Source organism: Scyliorhinus torazame, chromosome 11 (assembly GCF_047496885.1).
Source record: "Scyliorhinus torazame isolate Kashiwa2021f chromosome 11, sScyTor2.1, whole genome shotgun sequence".
In the NCBI taxonomy this organism is placed as follows: domain Eukaryota; kingdom Metazoa; phylum Chordata; class Chondrichthyes; order Carcharhiniformes; family Scyliorhinidae; genus Scyliorhinus; species Scyliorhinus torazame.
Window position 1 is genome coordinate 178313978 of NC_092717.1, and position 16050 is coordinate 178330027.

Genomic DNA, 16050 nt, shown 5'->3' on the forward strand with positions numbered 1-16050 from the left:
GCTGTGTGACTCTGCTTTCAGTGCTGTGTGACTCTGCTTTCAGTGCTGTGTGACGCTGCTTTCAGTGCTGTGTGACTCTGCTTTCAGTGCTGTGTGACTCTGCTTTCAGTGCTGTGTGACTCTGCTTTCAGTGCTGTGTGACTCTGCTTTCAGTGCTGTGTGACTGCTTTCAGTGCTGTGTGACTCTGCTTTCAGTGCTGTGTGACGCTGCTTTCAGTGCTGTGTGACTCTGCTTTCAGTGCTGTGTGACTGCTTTCAGTGCTGCTGTGAGTATAATTTCATGCTCTGTGAGTTACTTTGCGCTGGTTGATTCTGCCTTCAGTGCTGTTGGTCTGCAATCAGTGCTGTGTGACTTTACTTTCAGTGCTGTTACTCTGCTTTCATTGCTGTGTGAGTCTGCTTTCAGTGCTGTGTGACTCTGCTTTCAGTGCTGTGGGACTCTGCTTTCAGTGCTGTGTGACTCTGCTTTCAGTGCTGTGTGCCTCTGCTTTCAGTGCTGTGTGACTCTGCTTTCAGTGCTGTGTGATTCTGCTTTCAGTGCTGTGTGACTCTGCTTTCAGTGCTGTGTGACTGCTTTCAGTGCTGCTGTGAGTATAATTTCATGCTCTGTGAGTTTACTTTGCGCTGGTTGAGTCTGCCTTCAGTGCTGTTGGTCTGCAATCAGTGCTGTGTGACTGCTTTCAGTGCTGTTACTCTGCTTTCATTGCTGTGTGAATCTGCTTTCATTGCTGTGTGACTGCGTTCAGTGCTGTGTGACTCTGCGTTCAGTGCTGTGTGATTCTGCCTTCAGTGCTGTGTGATTCTGCTTTCAGTGCTGTGTGAGACTGCTTTCAGTGCTGTGTGACTCTGTTTTCAGTGCTGTGTGACTCTGTTTTCAGTGCTGTGTGAGACTGCTTTCAGTGCTGTGTGACTCTGTTTTCAGTGCTGTGTGACTCTGCTTTCAGTGTTGTGTGAGTCTGCTTTCAGTGCTGTGTGCGTCTGCTTTCAGTGCTGTGTGACTCTGCGTTTGTGCTGTGTGGGTCTCCTTTCAGTGCTGTGTGACTGCTTTCAGTGCTGTGTGATTCTGCTTTCAGTGCTGTGTGACTCTGCTTTCAGTGCTATGTGACTGCTTTCAGTGCTGCTGTGAGTATAATTTCATGCTCTGTGAGTTTACTTTGCGCTGGTTGAGTCTGCCTTCAGTGCTGTTGGTCTGCAATCAGTGCTGTGTGACTCTGCTTTCAGTGCTGTGTTACTCTGCTTTCAGTGCTGTGTGACTCTGCGTTCAGTGCTGTGTGACTCTGCTTTCAGTGCTGTGTGACTGCTTTCAGTGCTGTGTGACTCTGCTTTCAGTGCTGTGTGACTCTGCTGTATGACTCTGCTTTCCGTGCTGTGTGAATCTGCTTTCAGTGCTGTGTGACTCTGCTTTCAGTGCTGTGTGACTCAGCTTTCAGTGCTGTGTGACTCTGCTTTCAGTGCTGTGTGACTGCTTTCAGTGCTGTGTGACTCTGCTGTCAGTGCTGTGTGACTCTGCTTTCAGTGCTGTGTGACACTGCTTTCAGTGCTGTGTGCCTCTGCTTTCAGTGCTGTGTGACTCTGCTTTCAGTGCTGTGTGAGCCTGCTTTCAGTGCTGTGTGACTCTGCTTTCAGTGCCGTGTGAAACTGCTTTCATTGCTGTGTGACTCTGCTTTCAGTGCTGTGTGACTCTCCTTTCAGTGCTGTGTGACTGCTTTCAGTGCTGTGTGACTCTGCTTTCAGTGCTGTGTGACTCTGCTGTCAGTGCTGTGTGACACTGCTTTCAGTGCCGTGTGCCTCTCCTTTCAGTGCTGTGTGACTCTGCTTTCAGTGCTGTGTGACTCTGCTTTCAGTGCTGTGTGACTCTGCTTTCAGTGCTGTGTGACTCTGCTTTCAGTGCTGTGTGACGCTGCTTTCAGTGCTGTGTGACTCTGCTTTCAGTGCTGTGTGACGCTGCTTTCAGTGCTGTGTGACTCTGCTTTCAGTGCTGTGTGACGCTGCTTTCAGTGCGGTGTGACTCTGCTTTCAGTGCTGTGTGACTCTGCTTTCAGTGCTGTGTGATTCTGCTTTCAGTGCTGTGTGACTCTGCTTTCAGTGCTGTGTGACTCTGCTTTCAGTGCTGTGTGACTCTGCTTTCAGTGCTGTGTGACTCTGCTTTCAGTGCTGTGTGATTCTGCTTTCAGTGCTGTGTGACTCTGCTTTCAGTGCTGTGTGACTGCTTTCAGTGCTGCTGTGAGTATAATTTCATGCTCTGTGAGTTTACTTTGCGCTGGTTGAGTCTGCCTTCAGTGCTGTTGGTCTGCAATCCGTGCTGTGTGACTCTGCTTTCAGTGCTGTGTGACTCTGCTTTCAGTGCTGTGTGACTCTGCTTTCAGTGCTGTGTGACTCTGCTTTTGTGCTGTGTGACTCTGCTTTCAGTGCTGTGTGACTCTGCTTTCAGTGCCGTGTGAATCTGCTTTCATTGCTGTGTGACTCTGCTTTCAGTGCTGTGTGACACTGCTTTCAGTGCTGTGTGATTCTGCTTTCAGTGCTGTGTGACTCTGCTTTCAGTGCTGTGTGATCCTGCTGTATGCCTCTGCTTTCAGTGCTGTGTGAATCTGCTTTCAGTGCTGTGTGACTGCTTTCAGTGCTGTGTGACTCAGCTTTCAGTGCTGTGTGACTCTGCTTTCAGTGCTGTGTGACTCTGCTTTCAGTGCTGTGTGACTCTGCTGTCAGTGCTGTGTGACACTGCTTTCAGTGCTGAGTGCCTCTCCTTTCAGTGCTGTGTGACACTGCTTTCAGTGCTGTGTGAGCCTGCTTTCAGTGCTGTGTGACTCTGCTTTCAGTGCCGTGTGAAACTGCTTTCATTGCTGTGTGACTCTGCTTTCAGTGCTGTGTGACTCTGCTTTCAGTGCTGTGTGACTCTGCTTTCAGTGCTGTGTGACTCGGCTTTCAGTGCTGTGTGACGCTGCTTTCAGTGCTGTGTGACTCTGCTTTCAGTGCTGTGTGACTCTGCGTTCAGTGCTGTGTGACTCTGCTTTCAGTGCTGTGTGACACTGCTTTCAGTGCTGTGTGACTGCTTTCAGTGCTGTGTGACTCTGCTTTCAGTGCTGTGTGACTCTGCTTTCAGTGCTGTGTGACTCTGCTTTCAGTGCTGTGTGACTCTGCTTTCAGTGCTGTGTGACGCTGCTTTCGGTGCTGTGTGACTGCTTTCAGTGCTGCTGTGAGTATAATTTCATGCTCTGTGAGTTTACTTTGCGCTGGTTGAGTCTGCCTTCAGTGCTGTTGGTCTGCAATCAGTGCTGTGTGACTCTGCTTTCAGTGCTGTGTGACTCAGCTTTCAGTGCTGTGTGACTCTGCTTTCAGTGCTGTGCGACTCTGCTTTCAGTGCTGTGCGACTCTGCTTTCAGTGGTGTGTGACTCTGCTTTCAGTGCTCTCTGACTCTGCTTTCAGTGCTGCGTGACTGCTTTCAGTGCTGCGTGACTCTGCTTTCAGTGCTGTGTGACACTGCTTTCAGTGCTGTGTGACACTGCTTTCAGTGCTGCGTGACTCTGCTTGCAATGCTGTATGACACTGCTTTCAGTGTTGTGTGACTCTGCTTACAGTGCTGTGTGACTCTGCTTTCAGTGCTGTGTGACTCTGCTTTCAATGCTGTGTGACACTGCTTTCAGTGCTGTGTGACTCTGCTTTCAGTGCTGTGTGACTCTGCTTTCAGTGCTGTGTGACTCTGCTTTCAGTGCTGTGTGAGTCTGCTTTCAGTGCTGTGTGAGTCTGCTTTCAGTGCTGTGTGACTCTGCTTTCAGTGCTGTGTGAGTCTGCTTTCAGTGCTGTGTGACTCTGCTTTCTGTGCTGTGTGACTCTGCTTTCAGTGCTGTGTGACTCTGCTTTCAGTGCTGTGTGACAATGCTTTCAGTGCTGCGTGACTCTGCTTGCAATGCTGTGTGACACTGCTTTCAGTGCCGTGTGACTCTGCTTTCAGTGCTGTGTGACTCTGCTTTCAGTGCTGTGTGACTCTGCTTTCAGTGCTGTGTGACTCTGCTTTCAGTGCTGTGTGACTCTGCTTTCAGTGCTGTGTGACTCTGCTTTCAGTGCTGTGTGACTCTGCTTTCAGTGCTGTGTGACTCTGTTTTCAGTGCTGTGTGAGACTGCTTTCAGTGCTGTGTGACTCTGTTTTCAGTGCTGTGTGACTCTGTTTTCAGTGCTGTGTGAGACTGCTTTCAGTGCTGTGTGACTGTTTTCAGTGCTGTGTGACTGTTTTCAGTGCTGTGTGTTTCTGCTTTCAGTGTTGTGTGACTCTGCTTTCAGTGTTGTGTGAGTCTGCTTTCAGTGCTGTGTGCGTCTGCTTTCAGTGCTGTGTGACTCTGCGTTTGTGCTGTGTGGGTCTCCTTTCAGTGCTGTGTGACTGCTTTCAGTGCTGTGGGAGTCTGCTTTCAGTGCTGTGTGAGTCTGCTTTCAGTGCTGTGTGAGTCTACTTTCAGTGCTGTGTGACTCTGCTTTCAGTGCTGTGTGACTCTGCTTTCAGTGCTGTGTGACTCTGCTTTCAGTGCTGTGTGACTCTGCTGTGTGACTCTGCTTTCAGTGCTGTGTGAATCTGCTTTCATTGCTGTGTGACTCTGCTTTCAGTGCTGTGTGATTCTGCTTTCAGTGCTGTGTGACTCTGCTGTGTGACTGCTTTCTGTGCTGTGTGACTCTGCTTTCAGTGCTGTCTGACTCTGCTGTGTGACTCTGCTTTCAGTGCTGTGTGACTCTGCTTTCAGTGCTGTGTGACTCTGCTGTGTGACTCTGCTTTCAGTGCTGTGTGAATCTGCTTTCATTGCTGTGTGACACTGCTTTCAGTGCTGTGTGATTCTGCTTTCAGTGCTGTGTGACTCTGCTGTGTGACTCTGCTTTCAGTGCTGTGTGACTCTGCTTTCAGTGCAGTGTGACACTGCTTTCAGTGCTGTGTGATTCTGCTTTCAGTGCTGTGTGACTCTGCTGTGTGACTCTGCTTTCAGTGCTGTGTGACTCTGCTTTCAGTGCTGTGTGACTCTGCTTTCAGTGCTGTGTGACTCTGCTTTCAGTGGTGTTTGACGCTGCTTTCAGTGCTGTGTGACTCCGCTTTCAGTGCTGTGTGATTCTGCTTTCAGTGCTGTGTGACTCTGCTTTCAGTGCTGTGTGACTCTGCTTTCAGTGCTGTGTGACTCTGCTTTCAGTGCTGTATGACTCTGCTTTCAGTGCTGTGTGACTCTGCTTTCAGTGCTGTGTGACTCTTCTTTCAGTGCTGTATGACTCTGCTTTCAGTGCTGTGTGACTCTGCTTTCAGTGCTGTGTGACTCTGCTTACAGTGCTGTGTGATTCTGTTTTCAGTGCTGTGTGACTATGCTTTCAGTGCTGTGTGACTCTGCTTTCAGTGCTGTGTGATTCTGCTTTCAGTGATGTGTGACTCTGCTTTCAGTGCTGTGTGACTGCTTTCAGTGCTGCTGTGAGTATAATTTCATGCTCTGTGAGTTTACTTTGCGCTGGTTGAGTCTGCCTTCAGTGCTGTTGGTCTGCAATCAGTGCTGTGTGACTGCTTTCAGTGCTGTGTGACTCTGTTTTCAGTGCTGTGTGAGACTGCTTTCAGTGCTGTGTGACTCTGTTTTCAGTGCTGTGTGACTCTGTTTTCAGTGCTGTGTGAGACTGCTTTCAGTGCTGTGTGACTGTTTTCAGTGCTGTGTGACTGTTTTCAGTGCTGTGTGTTTCTGCTTTCAGTGTTGTGTGACTCTGCTTTCAGTGTTGTGTGAGTCTGCTTTCAGTGCTGTGTGCGTCTGCTTTCAGTGCTGTGTGACTCTGCGTTTGTGCTGTGTGGGTCTCCTTTCAGTGCTGTGTGACTGCTTTCAGTGCTGTGGGAGTCTGCTTTCAGTGCTGTGTGAGTCTGCTTTCAGTGCTGTGTGAGTCTACTTTCAGTGCTGTGTGACTCTGCTTTCAGTGCTGTGTGACTCTGCTTTCAGTGCTGTGTGACTCTGCTTTCAGTGCTGTGTGACTCTGCTGTGTGACTCTGCTTTCAGTGCTGTGTGAATCTGCTTTCATTGCTGTGTGACTCTGCTTTCAGTGCTGTGTGACACTGCTTTCAGTGCTGTGTGATTCTGCTTTCAGTGCTGTGTGACTCTGCTGTGTGACTCTGCTTTCTGTGCTGTGTGACTCTGCTTTCAGTGCTGTCTGACTCTGCTGTGTGACTCTGCTTTCAGTGCTGTGTGACTGCTTTCAGTGCTGTGTGAATCTGCTTTCAGTGCTGTGTGAATCTGCTTTCAGTGCTGTGTGACTCTGCTTTCAGTGCAGTGTGACACTGCTTTCAGTGCTGTGTGATTCTGCTTTCAGTGCTGTGTGACTCTGCTGTGTGACTCTGCTTTCAGTGCTGTGTGACTCTGCTTTCAGTGCTGTGTGACTCTGCTTTCAGTGCTGTGTGACTCTGCTTTCAGTGGTGTTTGACGCTGCTTTCAGTGCTGTGTGACTCCGCTTTCAGTGCTGTGTGATTCTGCTTTCAGTGCTGTGTGACTCTGCTTTCAGTGCTGTGTGACTCTGCTTTCAGTGCTGTGTGACTCTGCTTTCAGTGCTGTATGACTCTGCTTTCAGTGCTGTGTGACTCTGCTTTCAGTGCTGTGTGACTCTTCTTTCAGTGCTGTATGACTCTGCTTTCAGTGCTGTGTGACACTGCTTTCAGTGCTGTGTGACTCTGCTTACAGTGCTGTGTGATTCTGTTTTCAGTGCTGTGTGACTATGCTTTCAGTGCTGTGTGACTCTGCTTTCAGTGCTGTGTGATTCTGCTTTCAGTGATGTGTGACTCTGCTTTCAGTGCTGTGTGACTGCTTTCAGTGCTGCTGTGAGTATAATTTCATGCTCTGTGAGTTTACTTTGCGCTGGTTGAGTCTGCCTTCAGTGCTGTTGGTCTGCAATCAGTGCTGTGTGACTGCTTTGAGTGCTGTGTGACTCTGCTTTCAGTGCTGTGTGACTCTGCGTTCAGTGCTGTGTGACTCTGCTTTCAGTGCTGTGTGACTCTGCTTTTGTGCTGTGTGACTCTGCTTTCAGTGCTGTGTGACTCTGCTTTCAGTGACGTGTGAATCTGCTTTCATTGCTGTGTGACTCTGCTTTCAGTGCTGTGTGACACTGTTTTCAGTGCTGTGTGATTCTGCTTTCGTGCTGTGTGACTCTGCTTTCAGTGCTGTGTGATTCTGCTTTCAGTGCTGTGTGACTCTGCTGTATGACTCTGCTTTCAGTGCTGTGTGAATCTGCTTTCAGTGCTGTGTGACTGCTTTCAGTGCTGTGTGACTCAGCTTTCAGTGCTGTGTGACTCAGCTTTCAGTGCTGTGTGAGTCTGCTTTCAGTGCTGTGTGACTCTGCTTTCAGTGCTGTGTGACTCTGCTGTCAGTGCTGTGTGACTCTGCTTTCAGTGCTGTGTGCCTCTGCTTTCAGTGCTGTGTGACTCTGTTTTCAGTGCTGTGTAACACTGCTTTCAGTGCTGTGTGAGCCTGCTTTCAGTGCTGTGTGACTCTGCTTTCAGTGCCGTGTGAAACTGCTTTCAGTGCTGTGTGACTCTGCTTTCAGTGCTGTGTGACTCTGCTTTCAGTGCTGTGTGACTCTTCTTTCAGTGCTGTGTGACGCTGCTTTCAGTGCTGTGTGACTCTGCTTTCAGTGCTGTGTGACTCTGCTTTCAGTGCTGTGTGACTCTGCTTTCAGTGCTGTGTGACTCTGCTTTCAGTGCTGTGTGACGCTGCTTTCAGTGCTGTGTGACTCTGCTTTCAGTGCTGTGTGGCTGCTTTCAGTGCTGCTGTGAGTATAATTTCATGCTCTGTGAGTTACTTTGCGCTGGTTGATTCTGCCTTCAGTGCTGTTGGTCTGCAATCAGTGCTGTGTGACTTTACTTTCAGTGCTGTTACTCTGCTTTCATTGCTGTGTGAGTCTGCTTTCAGTGCTGTGTGACTCTGCTTTCAGTGCTGTGGGACTCTGCTTTCAGTGCTGTGTGACTCTGCTTTCAGTGCTGTGTGCCTCTGCTTTCAGTGCTGTGTGACTCTGCTTTCAGTGCTGTGTGATTCTGCTTTCAGTGCTGTGTGATTCTGCCTTCAGTGCTGTGTGATTCTGCTTTCAGTGCTGTGTGAGACTGCTTTCAGTGCTGTGTGACTCTGTTTTCAGTGCTGTGTGACTCTGTTTTCAGTGCTGTGTGAGACTGCTTTCAGTGCTGTGTGACTCTGCTTTCAGTGTTGTGTGAGTCTGCTTTCAGTGCTGTGTGCGTCTGCTTTCAGTGCTGTGTGACTCTGCGTTTGTGCTGTGTGGGTCTCCTTTCAGTGCTGTGTGACTGCTTTCAGTGCTGTGTGATTCTGCTTTCAGTGCTGTGTGACTCTGCTTTCAGTGCTATGTGACTGCTTTCAGTGCTGCTGTGAGTATAATTTCATGCTCTGTGAGTTTACTTTGCGCTGGTTGAGTCTGCCTTCAGTGCTGTTGGTCTGCAATCAGTGCTGTGTGACTCTGCTTTCAGTGCTGTGTTACTCTGCTTTCAGTGCTGTGTGACTCTGCGTTCAGTGCTGTGTGACTCTGCTTTCAGTGCTGTGTGACTCTGCTTTCAGTGCTGTGTGATTCTGCTTTCAGTGCTGTGTGACTCTGCTGTATGACTCTGCTTTCCGTGCTGTGTGAATCTGCTTTCAGTGCTGTGTGACTGCTTTCAGTGCTGTGTGACTCAGCTTTCAGTGCTGTGTGACTCTGCTTTCAGTGCTGTGTGACTGCTTTCAGTGCTGTGTGACTCTGCTGTCAGTGCTGTGTGACTCTGCTTTCAGTGCTGTGTGACACTGCTTTCAGTGCTGTGTGCCTCTGCTTTCAGTGCTGTGTGACTCTGCTTTCAGTGCTGTGTGAGCCTGCTTTCAGTGCTGTGTGACTCTGCTTTCAGTGCCGTGTGAAACTGCTTTCATTGCTGTGTGACTCTGCTTTCAGTGCTGTGTGACTCTCCTTTCAGTGCTGTGTGACTGCTTTCAGTGCTGTGTGACTCTGCTTTCAGTGCTGTGTGACTCTGCTGTCAGTGCTGTGTGACACTGCTTTCAGTGCCGTGTGCCTCTCCTTTCAGTGCTGTGTGACTCTGCTTTCAGTGCTGTGTGACTCTGCTTTCAGTGCTGTGTGACTCTGCTTTCAGTGCTGTGTGACTCTGCTTTCAGTGCTGTGTGACGCTGCTTTCAGTGCTGTGTGACTCTGCTTTCAGTGCTGTGTGACGCTGCTTTCAGTGCGGTGTGACTCTGCTTTCAGTGCTGTGTGACTCTGCTTTCAGTGCTGTGTGACTCTGCTTTCAGTGCTGTGTGATTCTTCTTTCAGTGCTGTGTGACTCTGCTTTCAGTGCTGTGTGACTGCTTTCAGTGCTGCTGTGAGTATAATTTCATGCTCTGTGAGTTTACTTTGCGCTGGTTGAGTCTGCCTTCAGTGCTGTTGGTCTGCAATCCGTGCTGTGTGACTCTGCTTTCAGTGCTGTGTGACTCTGCTTTCAGTGCTGTGTGACTCTGCTTTCAGTGCTGTGTGACTCTGCTTTTGTGCTGTGTGACTCTGCTTTCAGTGCTGTGTGACTCTGCTTTCAGTGCCGTGTGAATCTGCTTTCATTGCTGTGTGACTCTGCTTTCAGTGCTGTGTGACACTGCTTTCAGTGCTGTGTGATTCTGCTTTCAGTGCTGTGTGACTCTGCTTTCAGTGCTGTGTGATCCTGCTGTTTGCCTCTGCTTTCAGTGCTGTGTGAATCTGCTTTCAGTGCTGTGTGACTGCTTTCAGTGCTGTGTGACTCAGCTTTCAGTGCTGTGTGACTCTGCTTTCAGTGCTGTGTGACTCTGCTTTCAGTGCTGTGTGACTCTGCTGTCAGTGCTGTGTGACACTGCTTTCAGTGCTGAGTGCCTCTCCTTTCAGTGCTGTGTGACACTGCTTTCAGTGCTGTGTGAGCCTGCTTTCAGTGCTGTGTGACTCTGCTTTCAGTGCCGTGTGAAACTGCTTTCATTGCTGTGTGACTCTGCTTTCAGTGCTGTGTGACTCTGCTTTCAGTGCTGTGTGACTCTGCTTTCAGTGCTGTGTGACTCTGCTTTCAGTGCTGTGTGACGCTGCTTTCAGTGCTGTGTGACTCTGCTTTCAGTGCTGTGTGACTCTGCGTTCAGTGCTGTGTGACTCTGCTTTCAGTGCTGTGTGACACTGCTTTCAGTGCTGTGTGACTGCTTTCAGTGCTGTGTGACTCTGCTTTCAGTGCTGTGTGACTCTGCTTTCAGTGCTGTGTGACTCTGCTTTCAGTGCTGTGTGACGCTGCTTTCAGTGCTGTGTGACTGCTTTCAGTGCTGCTGTGAGTATAATTTCATGCTCTGTGAGTTTACTTTGCGCTGGTTGAGTCTGCCTTCAGTGCTGTTGGTCTGCAATCAGTGCTGTGTGACTCTGCTTTCAGTGCTGTGTGACTCAGCTTTCAGTGCTGTGTGACTCTGCTTTCAGTGCTGTGCGACTCTGCTTTCAGTGCTGTGCGACTCTGCTTTCAGTGCTGTGTGACTCTGCTTTCAGTGCTCTCTGACTCTGCTTTCAGTGCTGCGTGACTGCTTTCAGTGCTGCGTGACTCTGCTTTCAGTGCTGTGTGACACTGCTTTCAGTGCTGTGTGACACTGCTTTCAGTGCTGCGTGCCTCTGCTTGCAATGCTGTATGACACTGCTTTCAGTGTTGTGTGACTCTGCTTTCAGTGCTGTGTGACTCTGCTTTCAGTGCTGTGTGACTCTGCTTTCAATGCTGTGTGACACTGCTTTCAGTGCTGTGTGACTCTGCTTTCAGTGCTGTGTGACTGCTTTCAGTGCTGTGTGACTCTGCTTTCAGTGCTGTGTGACTCTGCTTTCAGTGCTCTGTGAGTCTGCTTTCAGTGCTGTGTGAGTCTGCTTTCAGTGCTGTGTGACTCTGCTTTCAGTGCTGTGTGAGTCTGCTTTCAGTGCTGTGTGACTCTGCTTTCTGTGCTGTGTGACTCTGCTTTCAGTGCTGTGTGACTCTGCTTTCAGTGCTGTGTGTCAATGCTTTCAGTGCTGCGTGACTCTGCTTGCAATGCTGTGTGACACTGCTTTCAGTGCTGTGTGACTCTGCTTTCAGTGCTGTGTGACTCTGCTTTCAGTGCTGTGTGACTCTGCTTTCAATGCTGTGTGACACTGCTTTCAGTGCTGTGTGAGTTTGCTTTCAGTGCTGTGTGACTCTGCTTTCAGTGCTGTGTGACTGCTCTCGGTGCTGTGTGAGTCTGCTTTCAGTGCTGTGTGACTCTGCTTTTGTGCTGTGTGACACTGCTTTCAGTGCTGTGTGACTCTGCTTTCAGTGCTGTGTGACTCTGCTTTCAGTGCTGGGTGACTCTGCTTTCAGTGCTGTGTGACTCTGCTTTCAATGCTGTGTGACTCTGCTTTCAGTGCTGTGTGACTCTGCTTTCAGTGCTGTGTGACTCTGTTTTCAGTGCTGTGTGAGACTGCTTTCAGTGCTGTGTGACTCTGTTTTCAGAGCTGTGTGACTCTGTTTTCAGTGCTGTGTGAGACTGCTTTCAGTGCTGTGTGACTCTGTTTTCGGTGCTGTGTGACTCTGCTTTCAGTGTTGTGTGAGTCTGCTTTCAGTGCTGTGTGCGTCTGCTTTCAGTGCTGTGTGACTCTGCGTTTGTGCTGTGTGGGTCTCCTTTCAGTGCTGTGTGACTGCTTTCAGTGCTGTGGGAGTCTGCTTTCAGTGCTGTGTGAGTCTGCTTTCAGTGCTGTGTGAGTCTGCTTTCAGTGCTGTGTGACTCTGCTTTCAGTGCTGTGTGACTCTGCTTTCAGTGCTGTGTGACTCTGCTTTCAGTGCTGTGTGACTCTGCTTTCAGTGTTGTGTGACTCTGCTTTCAGTGCTGTGTGACTCTGCTTTCAGTGCTGTGTGAGTCTGCTTTCACTGCTGTGTGACTCTGCTTTCAGTGCTGTGTGACTCTGCTTTCAGTGCTGTGTGACTCTGCTTTCAGTGCTGTGTGACTGCTTTCAATGCTGTGTGACACTGCTTTCAGTGCTGTGTGACTGCTTTCAATGCTGTGTGACACTGCTTTCAGTGCTGTGTGACTGCTTTCAGTGCTGTGTGACTCTGCTTTTGTGCTGTGTGACACTGCTTTCAGTGCTGTGTGACACTGCTTTCAGTGCTGCGTGACTCTGCTTGCAATGCTGTGTGACACTGCTTTCAGTGCTGTGTGACTGCTTTCAGTGCTGTGTGACTCTGCTTTTGTGCTGTGTGACACTGCTTTCAGTGCTGTGTGACACTGCTTTCAGTGCTGTGTGACTCTGCTTTCAGTGCTGTGTGACTCTGCTTTCAGTGCTGTGTGACTCTGCTTTCAGTGCTGTGTGACTCTGTTTTCAGTGCTGTGTGAGACTGCTTTCAGTGCTGTGTGACTCTGTTTTCCGTGCTGTGTGACTCTGTTTTCAGTGCTGTGTGAGACTGCTTTCAGTGCTGTGTGACTGTTTTCAGTGCTGTGTGACTGTTTTCAGTGCTGTGTGTTTCTGCTTTCAGTGTTGTGTGACTCTGCTTTCAGTGTTGTGTGAGTCTGCTTTCAGTGCTGTGTGCGTCTGCTTTCAGTGCTGTGTGACTCTGCGTTTGTGCTGTGTGGGTCTCCTTTCAGTGCTGTGTGACTGCTTTCAGTGCTGTGGGAGTCTGCTTTCAGTGCTGTGTGAGTCTGCTTTCAGTGCTGTGTGAGTCTACTTTCAGTGCTGTGTGACTCTGCTTTCAGTGCTGTGTGACTCTGCTTTCAGTGCTGTGTGACTCTGCTTTCAGTGCTGTGTGACTCTGCTGTGTGACTCTGCTTTCAGTGCTGTGTGAATCTGCTTTCATTGCTGTGTGACTCTGCTTTCAGTGCTGTGTGACACTGCTTTCAGTGCTGTGTGATTCTGCTTTCAGTGCTGTGTGACTCTGCTGTGTGACTCTGCTTTCTGTGCTGTGTGACTCTGCTTTCAGTGCTGTCTGACTCTGCTGTGTGACTCTGCTTTCAGTGCTGTGTGACTGCTTTCAGTGCTGTGTGAATCTGCTTTCAGTGCTGTGTGACTCTGCTTTCAGTGCAGTGTGACACTGCTTTCAGTGCTGTGTGATTCTGCTTTCAGTGCTGTGTGACTCTGCTGTGTGACTCTGCTTTCAGTGCTGTGTGACTCCGCTTTCAGTGCTGTGTGATTCTGCTTTCAGTGCTGTGTGACTCTGCTTTCAGTGCTGTGTGACTCTGCTTTCAGAGCTGTGTGACTCTGCTTTCAGTGCTGTATGACTCTGCTTTCAGTGCTGTGTGACTCTGCTTTCAGTGCTGTGTGACTCTTCTTTCAGTGCTGTATGACTCTGCTTTCAGTGCTGTGTGACTCTGCTTTCAGTGCTGTGTGACTCTGCTTACAGTGCTGTGTGATTCTGTTTTCAGTGCTGTGTGACTATGCTTTCAGTGCTGTGTGACTCTGCTTTCAGTGCTGTGTGATTCTGCTTTCAGTGATGTGTGACTCTGCTTTCAGTGCTGTGTGACTGCTTTCAGTGCTGCTGTGAGTATAATTTCATGCTCTGTGAGTTTACTTTGCGCTGGTTGAGTCTGCCTTCAGTGCTGTTGGTCTGCAATCAGTGCTGTGTGACTGCTTTCAGTGCTGTGTGACTCTGCTTTCAGTGCTGTGTGACTCTGCGTTCAGTGCTGTGTGACTCTGCTTTCAGTGCTGTGTGACTCTGCTTTTGTGCTGTGTGACTCTGCTTTCAGTGCTGTGTGACTCTGCTTTCAGTGACGTGTGAATCTGCTTTCATTGCTGTGTGACTCTGCTTTCAGTGCTGTGTGACACTGTTTTCAGTGCTGTGTGATTCTGCTTTCGTGCTGTGTGACTCTGCTTTCAGTGCTGTGTGATTCTGCTTTCAGTGCTGTGTGACTCTGCTGTATGACTCTGCTTTCAGTGCTGTGTGAATCTGCTTTCAGTGCTGTGTGACTGCTTTCAGTGCTGTGTGACTCAGCTTTCAGTGCTGTGTGACTCAGCTTTCAGTGCTGTGTGAGTCTGCTTTCAGTGCTGTGTGACTCTGCTTTCAGTGCTGTGTGACTCTGCTGTCAGTGCTGTGTGACTCTGCTTTCAGTGTTGTGTGAGTCTGCTTTCAGTGCTGTGTGCGTCTGCTTTCAGTGCTGTGTGACTCTGCGTTTGTGCTGTGTGGGTCTCCTTTCAGTGCTGTGTGACTGCTTTCAGTGCTGTGGGAGTCTGCTTTCAGTGCTGTGTGAGTCTGCTTTCAGTGCTGTGTGAGTCTGCTTTCACTGCTGTGTGACTCTGCTTTCAGTGCTGTGTGACTCTGCTTTCAGTGCTGTGTGACTCTGCTTTCAGTGCTGTGTGACTCTGCTTTCAGTGTTGTGTGACTCTGCTTTCAGTGCTGTGTGACACTGCTTTCAGTGCTGTGTGAGTCTGCTTTCACTGCTGTGTGACTCTGCTTTCAGTGCTGTGTGACTGCTTTCAGTGCTGTGTGACTCTGCTTTCAGTGCTGTGTGACTGCTTTCAATGCTGTGTGACACTGCTTTCAGTGCTGTGTGACTGCTTTCAGTGCTGTGTGACTCTGCTTTCAGTGCTGCGTGACTCTGCTTGCAATGCTGTGTGACACTGCTTTCAGTGCCGTGTGACTCTGCTTTCAGTGCTGTGTGACTCTGCTTTCAGTGCTGTGTGACTCTGCTTTCAGTGCTGTGTGACTCTGCTTTCAGTGCTGTGTGACTCTGCTTTCAGTGCTGTGTGACTCTGCTTTCAGTGCTGTGTGACTCTGTTTTCAGTGCTGTGTGAGACTGCTTTCAGTGCTGTGTGACTCTGTTTTCAGTGCTGTGTGACTCTGTTTTCAGTGCTGTGTGAGACTGCTTTCAGTGCTGTGTGACTGTTTTCAGTGCTGTGTGACTGTTTTCAGTGCTGTGTGTTTCTGCTTTCAGTGTTGTGTGACTCTGCTTTCAGTGTTGTGTGAGTCTGCTTTCAGTGCTGTGTGCGTCTGCTTTCAGTGCTGTGTGACTCTGCGTTTGTGCTGTGTGGGTCTCCTTTCAGTGCTGTGTGACTGCTTTCAGTGCTGTGGGAGTCTGCTTTCAGTGCTGTGTGAGTCTGCTTTCAGTGCTGTGTGAGTCTACTTTCAGTGCTGTGTGACTCTGCTTTCAGTGCTGTGTGACTCTGCTTTCAGTGCTGTGTGACTCTGCTTTCAGTGCTGTGTGACTCTGCTGTGTGACTCTGCTTTCAGTGCTGTGTGAATGTGCTTTCATTGCTGTGTGACTCTGCTTTCAGTGCTGTGTGACACTGCTTTCAGTGCTGTGTGATTCTGCTTTCAGTGCTGTGTGACTCTGCTGTGTGACTCTGCTTTCTGTGCTGTGTGACTCTGCTTTCAGTGCTGTGTGACTGCTTTCAGTGCTGTGTGAATCTGCTTTCAGTGCTGTGTGAATCTGCTTTCAGTGCTGTGTGACTCTGCTTTCAGTGCAGTGTGACACTGCTTTCAGTGCTGTGTGATTCTGCTTTCAGTGCTGTGTGACTCTGCTGTGTGACTCTGCTTTCAGTGCTGTGTGACTCTGCTTTCAGTGCTGTGTGACTCTGCTTTCAGTGCTGTGTGACTCTGCTTTCAGTGGTGTTTGACGCTGCTTTCTGTGCTGTGTGACTCCGCTTTCAGTGCTGTGTGATTCTGCTTTCAGTGCTGTGTGACTCTGCTTTCAGTGCTGTGTGACTCTGCTTTCAGTGCTGTGTGACTCTGCTTTCAGTGCTGTATGACTCTGCTTTCAGTGCTGTGTGACTCTGCTTTCAGTGCTGTGTGACTCTTCTTTCAGTGCTGTATGACTCTGCTTTCAGTGCTGTGTGACTCTGCTTTCAGTGCTGTGTGACTCTGCTTACAGTGCTGTGTGATTCTGTTTTCAGTGCTGTGTGACTATGCTTTCAGTGCTGTGTGACTCTGCTTTCAGTGCTGTGTGATTCTGCTTTCAGTGATGTGTGACTCTGCTTTCAGTGCTGTGTGACTGCTTTCAGTGCTGCTGTGAGTATAATTTCATGCTCTGTGAGTTTACTTTGCGCTGGTTGAGTCTGCCTTCAGTGCTGTTGGTCTGCAATCAGTGCTGTGTGACTGCTTTCAGTGCTGTGTGACTCTGCTTTCAGTGCTG